The sequence below is a fragment of the Cucurbita maxima genome, unplaced genomic scaffold (genome assembly GCF_002738345.1).
Source record: "Cucurbita maxima cultivar Rimu unplaced genomic scaffold, Cmax_1.0 Cma_Scf00491, whole genome shotgun sequence".
NCBI lineage: Eukaryota > Viridiplantae > Streptophyta > Magnoliopsida > Cucurbitales > Cucurbitaceae > Cucurbita > Cucurbita maxima.
In genome coordinates, this window is record NW_019272507.1 from 14,936 (window position 1) to 24,698 (window position 9,763).

The 9,763-nt window shown below is 33.0% G+C and overlaps 1 long non-coding RNA gene across 1 annotated transcript in view; it reads left to right on the plus strand.

Annotated features, from left to right (window-relative positions):
- LOC111474661 overlaps window positions 1-127 on the plus strand; it is a 13,367-nt gene extending 13,240 nt beyond the window's left edge. Inside the window, exon 3 of the long non-coding RNA XR_002716116.1 lies at window positions 4-127. This is a non-coding gene — a long non-coding RNA (uncharacterized LOC111474661). The remainder of the gene's footprint in view (window positions 1-3) is intronic.
- Window positions 128-9,763: the final 9,636 nt, after the last annotated feature.

A 9,763-nucleotide genomic window follows, 5' to 3' on the forward strand; every position in this document is an offset into this window, starting at 1 on the left:
TAGAGGAGAAGAGAAGCCACGAAGAAAAGAGCCTTAGCCATGGTGATAAAGTTTGAAGATGATGAAGAGTATTTGATGGTTTGTTGAAGGAGAAGGTTGGTGGGTATTTATAGGAATGGATAAATGAATGAATGTGGAGGAGATTACAATATTTTTGAAATAGTTAATTCATATTCTTTTTATAGGCTTACTAATAAAGTTTCATTCTATAACGTTATCGTTTGAACCATACAAAAATAAATAAAATAGTCATTTATGGTGATAAATCAAATAAGGTAATAGTTGTTACTCCCATACATAAATAAATAAATAAAAAGTCAATTATGGTCCTTAAATCTACCCATTGAAGCAAAACAAACATTTTTAATTTTATTTTGGATAAATTAGAAAATTGAACTAAATCAAATAGGATACAACGGTAAAAGAAAAAATAATAAAAAAACAGCAATCTTATCCAAACGGCTCTCACTAAACTCTCATCCCTTTTCCAACTATCTGTCTCCTCAACCAACCAAGTCAAACAAGAATGTATCTATTAAAAAAAAAATGTTTCCATATTGAGCATGCTATATGATGATGAGTGCCATATTGCATCATGTCGTTAGATCGACATAGGACAACCCTAAGAGCATGAAAATGATATTAATATAAATATCCACGAGTATGTGTTACCAAGAGTAACAAAGAGATGAGACTAGAGGGTTGGGTCAGGCATTATGATGGATTTAGAGGGACCTCATGCATATTATATGTTCATAAGCATAGGGTTACTTCCCCTAGAGATGATGAGTGCAGACGTGCACAGTATGATGACGTGCACAGTATGATGTGATGATGTTATATGATGATGTGACGTGATGTGACGATGTACATGATGTTGACATGATGATGATGATGCATGATAACAAGATGATGTGAGACGCATGATGATGAAATAATTTAATATGATGATGTGCATGTATTAAATGTCATGATGCATTATGACGACGAGTTTTCAAAGACACGACCTAGTTAATGTTAATGGTGATGAACATATGAAGGTCAATGCATGCACGTTACTTATAGTAATGTGTGAACGTTGTATAGGGTTGTGTCATAAAAATTATTTAGAGATGAAAATTATAGGGACCTTATGCATTTTGTGTGTTCATATACATCGGGATACTTCCCAATTTATGGTGACGAGTACAGACGCATATACTATGATAATGATGATAATGATGATCATGTCTTGTATGACACTCCGGGTCTGCTGACTTTGGGATGTCGCTACGGATAGCTAGCTCGACTATGATGGGCCCAGGGGGTGAACCGCCTTAGGATCCACATTCACATGTGTGGGTCGTGTGTAGAGAAGTACTACACATTCAGTTTTGTCCGAACTGAAGGCCACCCCTATTACGATTTAACGATAGGTCTCTAATAATGAGTTTCGTGTGTTTGCTTTCATTGACCCCAATGGGATCACTTACTAACTATTTCTTAAAATACTCTAGTCGTGTGCTACTTCTATTTTAGGTCAACGAAAGACATCCATGTATGGTTGACGAAGACATTGCAAGCAAGACCATGCACATGCATAGAATAGTAGTATTTTATTTCTTAAACACTAGGTTAGGATAAGGTGTTTTTACTTTTATTGTTCATTTATTTAATTTAGTAATTTCATCATGTTGTTTTGAAGATGTTTTTGAACACATAAGTCCATGATAGTGTTTTATGATTTAGTTTTAAATGTTTAATTAGGATATGAAAACGGTAACGACTTTAGGTTAGTAGAAATCTAGGGTCGTTATAGTTGGTACCAGAACTTTAAGTTATAGATTATGTATACTAGCCTACGAGGTAGGCTTGACATGTTCCATGGTCCCATCGTTAATGTCTCATCACCGTCAGGTATGTCACGCGTAAAATAAGTTGAAAAATTATATTATTTACCATACCTTCTAATGATAAAAATTTTGATTTTTCAACCGAGCCTAAAAGGAAACTTTTTTTTTTAATATTATTCTTTTTCTTTAATATTTCATTTTCATTATAATTATCTCAGGAATGTTTTCTTTCATTTAAGTTATTATGATTTGAAATTAATTTTATTTGTATTGAAATTAATTATTTTAGATTCATTATATATCTTATTTAACTAAATTATACTTGTATTAGGTTTTAAACCATTCGTAAACAAATTTGATCGAGATTCCAAACATTCCTAACAAAATATGAAAAAGATAGAGAATTAGAAACACATATAGTTATTGATAAGAAGCAAGAAGTCTAGTTGGAGACACCAAAGAAGTTGATAAGGTTGTTCTTGTTGTTGAGATCGGTAAACACAAGGGTGCCATAGGTTCGGCTACTAGTCCCCTCAAGAGCTGTCAATCGAAAGTTATAGTTGGGACCGACCACAATTTGCATTTCTCTACTAATCACTTTTTGGAAGTGGAGTTGAGTTTTTGCGTATTTATTGTGTTCATTCAATTCGAACTCACCTAAGTTTTGAATCTGTGGCTCATTTATGTTTTTTATTGGTTATTAGCTGCCAGCCAAACCTAAACGTTGGGTTGCCGCTTCGAGCGACGAATGCGTTACGACGAAGCAGAGAAGAGAAGCCATGAAGAAAAGAGGCTTAGCCATGGTGATAAAGTTTGAAGATGATGAAGAGTATTTGATGGTTTGTTGAAGGAGAAGGTTGATGGGTATCATAACTCATCCACTTATTACATTCCCCCTTCACGATGCATAACGTATTCTACGTGTCGGTGCTTCGCAAGTACTTGATCGACTTGACACACATTATAGATTAGAAACCCTTGTCCTCATCCCTCAACCATTTCCTACATTCCCTCAACTTTCTCTTCTCCTTCCCTTATAAATAATCTCCCAAACCTTCCATTTTCTTGGACACAACTCATTCCTCTCTCTACTTCTCCATCTCTTTTTTCCTATCATCCTTCACCAACTTGGAGACTAAGAAGATAAAAAAAAAAAAATAAACAAAGCTCAGGTTCAAAGCTACACTAGTAACCCAAATCGATTTGACTCATAAACCGTTGATGTGGGCCAAACATAGGTTGAGTTGAACTTCAATGAGCAGAGTAAGACATGTGCCAAGAATAATTAACGACTTTGACTTAGGCTGTGCCAAGAATAATTAGCGACCTCGACTTAGGCTGTGCCAAGAATAATTAGTGACCTCGACTTAAACCAACTAAGCAAGTGGTTTTACTGTTGGACGCCCACGGGCCTGGTTGGATGACTTGTATGTCGTATGAATGACATGTACATTTGTAGCCCTTATGCATGCCATATTTTTATGATGTTATATTATGTTTGATTATTTTATGTTATGATATGAATGTTATAGGATGTATGTACTTCCATATGTTACACCATGTGTGTATGTTAGCATGTTCACATCATGCCTATGAGACATTGATAAACCATGTATGTTAATCATTAAAGATATGTTTAGTATACGTATGAATATCTCATAGGGATGTCATGTCACGAAAAAAATGGAGGTATGATTTGAATTTTAAGTATGTACCATGATTTGAAATTATGAGACTTCATGCATTTTTTATGTCACGTGCATTGGGATACTTCCTTCAGTACAAATGCATACACCATGATATTATACACGTTCCTTTTCCTCTGTGGCTCCCGATAACGTGAAGGTGCGCTAGCCCGTAGTTAGGCTCAGAGGTACATATATGAGCCTGTTGGTGGGTCCATGTTTACGTATGTAGCCCATGTGTAAAGAATTACTACACGTTTAACCGTGTCTTGACTAGAAAGTTTAGACTAAGGAAAATTTTTATGAAAAGATGTGTTTTACCAAGATTGAATTTCTCGATTCCAACATTGCAGATACTTACCGAGTATTTTTAAATACTCAAGTGTACTTTTTTTCTTCAGGTAAAGATAAGACACCATGTACAAATGATTGTGTCGTTGTGGAGGCAATGGATACGAAGTCAGGGTAGTAGATTTACTGTTCTAGCTCTTAGGTTAGATAAGGGTGTTAAAATTACTTTTAAATTTTTGTTATTTCAATTTCACTGTTTATTAACATCATTGTTTTAAATGAATTGTTATGAACATTAAAATATATGTCAATGTTTTGTAAATAATTTATGTACTTAGTAGTCAAGACATGCGTGTAGTGGCGATCTTTTTTCGATTGGTTGTAACATTATATTACATGTTTGCTTATGAAATATTATTGGATTTTATTAGAATATTTTACCATTTTTATTAGAAATTATACTCGAAAATGAGTTTTCTATTCTCATATTTGAAACACTTTAGATATTTCTATCAATATAAATATCGTTTTTTGAATCAAATCAAACTCTCTTTCTCATTTACTGCCACTCAACAACAGCAGACACTTATCTATTAAAAAGTCTTTAAAATGAAGATATATATATATATATATACAAATAAATAAATAATTCAGAGAAATTTTTCCTACAAACAATCTAATATTCGTTAATATTTTGCGGGAATCCTCGAAAAAATAAATAGAAAATTTAACGATGATGGAAATTAAAATAGGAGGCGGGGATGGAAAGACTTCCCTAACCCCATCCTGCCTCAAGAAGCATATGTAACTGAGTAAAAAAAACCTTCTCAAGTTGGCCAAACCAGAAATAATTTGATTTTTTGAAAAAAAAAAAAGTGATTTTTGAAATATTTTGATTTTTCAACGAGGCATAGAAGGAAACTTCTTAAATTTTTTTCTTTAATATTTAATTTTCATTATCTAAACAATGTTTTTGATGATTTAAATTTTGTATTATATATTTTATTTAAGTTATTCTATTTGAACATACACTTGAATTTCAGATGTGTACCTTAAAATTATGAAATTAATTTTGTTTGTAATGACACTAATTATTTTAGATTTATTATATGTATGTATCCTTTCATATGACTTAGTTTTTTTGTTTTATTTATATAAATAAAAGTTGATCGTATAATTCTTTTATTCAAAGACATATATCTTATTCAACAAAATTATACTTGTATTAAGTTTTAAACCGTACATAAGGTTGATCGAGATTCCAAACATTCATAACATAATATAAAAAAGATAGAAAATTAGAAAGACACATAGTGTTTGATAGGAAGTAAGAAGTCTAGCTGGGGACGTCAAAGAAGTTGACAAGGTTGTTCTTATTGTTGAGATCAGTGAACACAAGGGTGCCATAGGTTCGGCTACTAGTCCCCTCAAGAGCTGTCAATCGAAGGTTATAGTTGGTCCCAGCCACAATTTGCATTTCTCCACTAATCACTTTTTGGAAGTGGAGTTGAGTTTTTGCCTGTTTATTGTGTTCGTTCACTGCGAACTCACCTAAGCTTTGAATCTCGGGCTCATCTATGTTTTTTATTGGTTTGTAGCTGCCCGCCAAATCTAAACGTTGGGTTGCCACCGCGAGCAACGATAGCGATATGACGTAGAGGAGAAGAGAAGCCACGAAGAAAAGAGCCTTAGGCATGGTGAAAAAGTTTGAAGATGATGAAGAGTATTTGATGGGTTGTTGAAGGAGAATGTTGGTGGGTATTTATAGGAATGGATAAATGCATGAATAAGGAGGAGATTACAATTTTTTTAAAATAGTTAATTCATATTCTTTTTATAGGTTTACTAATAAAGTTTAATTCTATAACGATAATAGTTAGTACCCTATAAAAATAAAAATAAAAGAGTCATTTATGGTCCTGGAATAAATCAAATAAGGGGTAAGAGTAGTTACTACCATAAATAAATAAATAAATAAGAGTCGGTCGTCTTTAAATCTACAAATTAAAGCCGAACAAACTCTTTTAATTTTAATTTGAAAAAAATTAGGAAATTGAACTAAATCCGATAGGATTATAATAAGGGTGAAAGAAAAAGTAATAATAAATAAAAAAATAAAAAAAATAAGAGTCTTATCCAAACTGCTCGCTAACCTCTCGTCCCTCTCCCAACAATCTCTCTCCTCAGCGAATTCGTCCCCAAAAAGATTTTGCTTTGTTATTATGAAAAGTCATAATTTAGATCTCTTACCGTGTAACAATATCTCCTTTTTCACAATGATTTACCCAGAGAGATTTTGCTTTGTTATTATAGTAAGTCATATTTGAGGTCTCCTTTACTTTATACCATCAATTGCCTTACAATATAATCAAATCTTGTATTCATGATACAATAGGATTTTAGTTAGCATTTTAAATTTAACTAAATAAATACATAGAATTAAAAGATAAAATAGAGGAAATATCAAATCAAGAAATTCTATCAAATTTTTTCATATAACATACCAATATCTTCCATAGAACAGACATAATAGAGAATGAGATCATTAATGAAAAAAGAATTATATATAACATTCCAACCCTCTATTTATAAAATCTCTAATGCGCACATGAAGTCTCGATGGTGTTAATATAACACATGCGGAAGCAATTCTGATCTTAGGCACTGTTAGAACATCAATTATAGTAAATAACTAGCATGTTCATAAGTATTAAAACTCAAGGAGCTTGAGTACTAACCTTTTGTAGTTCAAATTCCATTTTCCTCGTGAACCGGTTTCGAACGACCACTAGCCTTGTTAACATTAATTCAAATGTCAATCCCAATCAATTCCAACGCCTATTTGATTAAAATATTTAAATCCTATTTAAATATCTCTGTTTCTCTCTTTTTGTTTAATTCGTAAACAAAAATGCGGTTAAATATATCGTATATATGTAGCGCATATCCTCTAATTTGAATTCTAACACTTCGAACTCACTCGTCACACTGTTCTATGGTTTAGTCCGATATGAGCTAGCAGGGGGACCTAATGGACCTATAGATCGTAGGCTCCAACAATGGAAGATTAACCGGCTAAACTCATTAATCTTGTTAACCAACATTTGTTAACTACTAGGACACTTCACTATAGCCTAGTAGTTGCATTCCCCTCACTATAGATATATTTCTGTCCATTTGATATAACCATGATTAGTAAGTCGATCCTTCACAGGTTGTTCATAACTAGAGCTGGGTTAATTTACCGTTTTACTCCTGAAGTTACTTCTTGTTCCTTATGTCCCACTGATCCTCTAATGAACAATTGGTTTATGGTCCTACCAATAAACCAAATCCCTCTCAGGCCAATGAGAGGGTGGGACCCCTTGATAAAGACTTGGAGTCACTTAAGGGAACTACCTCTCTAATATCCCTAAAAGTAGGTAGGAGCAAATTCCATCTTGCACCCCACGTCCTTCGCCATTCACCCAATCTTACCCTTGAAATGGGAGGCCTATTGAGTCAGCGAACTCAACCACTCTCACCCTTGAAAATCTAAGGATAATTCCGAATGAATAGGAGTTGATGGTTAGCTCAGGATTAAGATCGAGTTACCTAGGTCATCAAATGAAAAGAAAACCACTCTCAATAGTAAACGACATTATAAAGTGAGAGTGATTTTCTTCATGGTCCGATCTAATTGCATAGGACGCCCCACTCACATGTCTCCGCATGTACAATTTAGTGATCACATTGTTTATGTCATATACAAATAGGGGCCGCATCCAGAGCGTCCCTAGGATAAGGCACTCAGCCTTATCCCTATACTATAGATCATTTTGACTATATACTTGTACTTGATCCACTCTTATGTCTCTACATATAGTTCAAGTAATCATACTATAGTTAGAGTGTTCATAGTTTATTGGATTTAGATTAATAATCGTAAAATTCACTTTATTAAAATAACAATCTTTACTCAATAAACATCAATAATAACTTTATTGAAAATATAATATATTTTTGTTTACAAACTATGAGTTTTGGGACATAAAACCCAACCAGTCTAACACATGGACCCACGTAAAATTTAGAGAATTAAAATTGAAATTGATGTCATAGTTCATATAGGTTTACTTCGATACAAAGGACAAAATCGAACTTTCTTGTCAAGGATAAATTGGTGACACCAGCCTACGCTAATCAGGTAAGTGACCTTACTATCGACATAGTTATATTTGATGTTAACACGTGCCCTGTGGTTCTGCACATGTCCTATATATTGATATTTGTGATTGTTTATGAATCGATATGATTAAGATATATGATATGTATATGTTATGATAGGTAAATGGTATGATAACACTTATTGTTTGATGCGTTTGACAATAAGTTTGAAATAGGATACGAGAAGGATGCGATAAACGTAATGTAACGATATGATTACGATATGTCCTGAAACTCTATTCATCTCCCATTCTTGCTTCTTCTTCTCCTCTCTATTTCGAGGTAGTTTTATATTTTTGGGTTGGTTTTCTTGTTCCATTTGTAGTTCTGCTTTGGGATTTGTTTGTTTCTGTACCTTTATAGTTATTATTATTATTATTATTATTTTTTTTTTTTTTGGAGTTGGGATTAAGAACTATGCGGAAATAGGATTACTTTTTGCGATTATAAGGTATCATTGGGGTTGCAAACTGAGATCTTTATGGAGTTATCTTTGGAGTTTCATTGATTGACGGAGCATATTGGGGTTGCAAACTGGGATCTTTATCGAGGTTATCTTTGGAGTTTCATTGATGGTTGGGTGGCAGCATATGATGAGGCACAGAAGCATCAAAAGAATTGTGAAGGTAAGTCGTTTGTTCTATGTCTTTTATGAGGTTTTTGGAGTCTCTTTAGCGTATCATGCTCAAATTTATGTCAATTTTGGTTTCTTATATGTCCATTTTCATTCACGCTGTTCTCTGATTTTGTGTTTGGGTGCATGAATACTGTGATACGTAACTAATATGTTGCTTGTTCGACGAGTTTCTTGTGATATATACTGATATTGGTACCTTATGATTATTATAAAGGGTCTGGAACTATGCCTTTTATAGGCTTAACTTGATTGAATCCTTGCAGCCGGAGTTTTCATTTCTTTTTCATGGTTGGTTCATGTGCAAATTTTGTAATGAAAATAATTATTTGGAGCATTTGAGAGTTTATAATTTTCAATAGGTGTTTTTTAGAAAGCACAAATAGTTCAACAAAGAAATGTTTGGACAATAGATTCTGGACTGATTTTGTTTTGTATGAGTTAATAGTATATAAAGTTCGGCCATCACTTCGTTTTTCTGAGAATATGTGTTAGTTTCATTGTACATGTTATAAAAATTCTCTTAGAGATGATTTAAAGAAATTTATGAGCAAGTTATTTTTCTTTCTATGTTTCTCCATTCACTCTTTGTTGATCATTATTGTTGTATTGTTCTATAATTTAAAATTAAAGCAGCACACGTGATGGAAAAATGATAAGTTACTTTTTGTTCGTTTATTGCTAATGGTAATTCTAAAAATATCGGAGATGATGATAAAACTAGTTTTGTAAATGACTCCATGTTTCTTGAAATTTTTCACAAAATGAGCATTTTTCATGATGTCAAAGTTGGTTCATTTCCCCATGATAGACTTTGATGTGATTAATTTTTCAAATTTTTTTATCTTAGTGTTTGGTATACTTCGGGGGAGGCTGAAGAAGATATTTTTATGATAATGCACATTAGATGTAGGTGTGTGTCTAAAGACGAGGCCATGACCAACACATATAGGTACAAATAAAGTTCGGATTGTTGGTATTTTATGGAAAATTGAAGATGATAGAGGACTTACACTTCAAAGTGAAGTCTTGACATGATAGCGGTTCGTTGAACATCATTGCAAATAGTGAATATTTTGTCTTGTATTATTTGAATAATTTTCCCGTGGAGAATA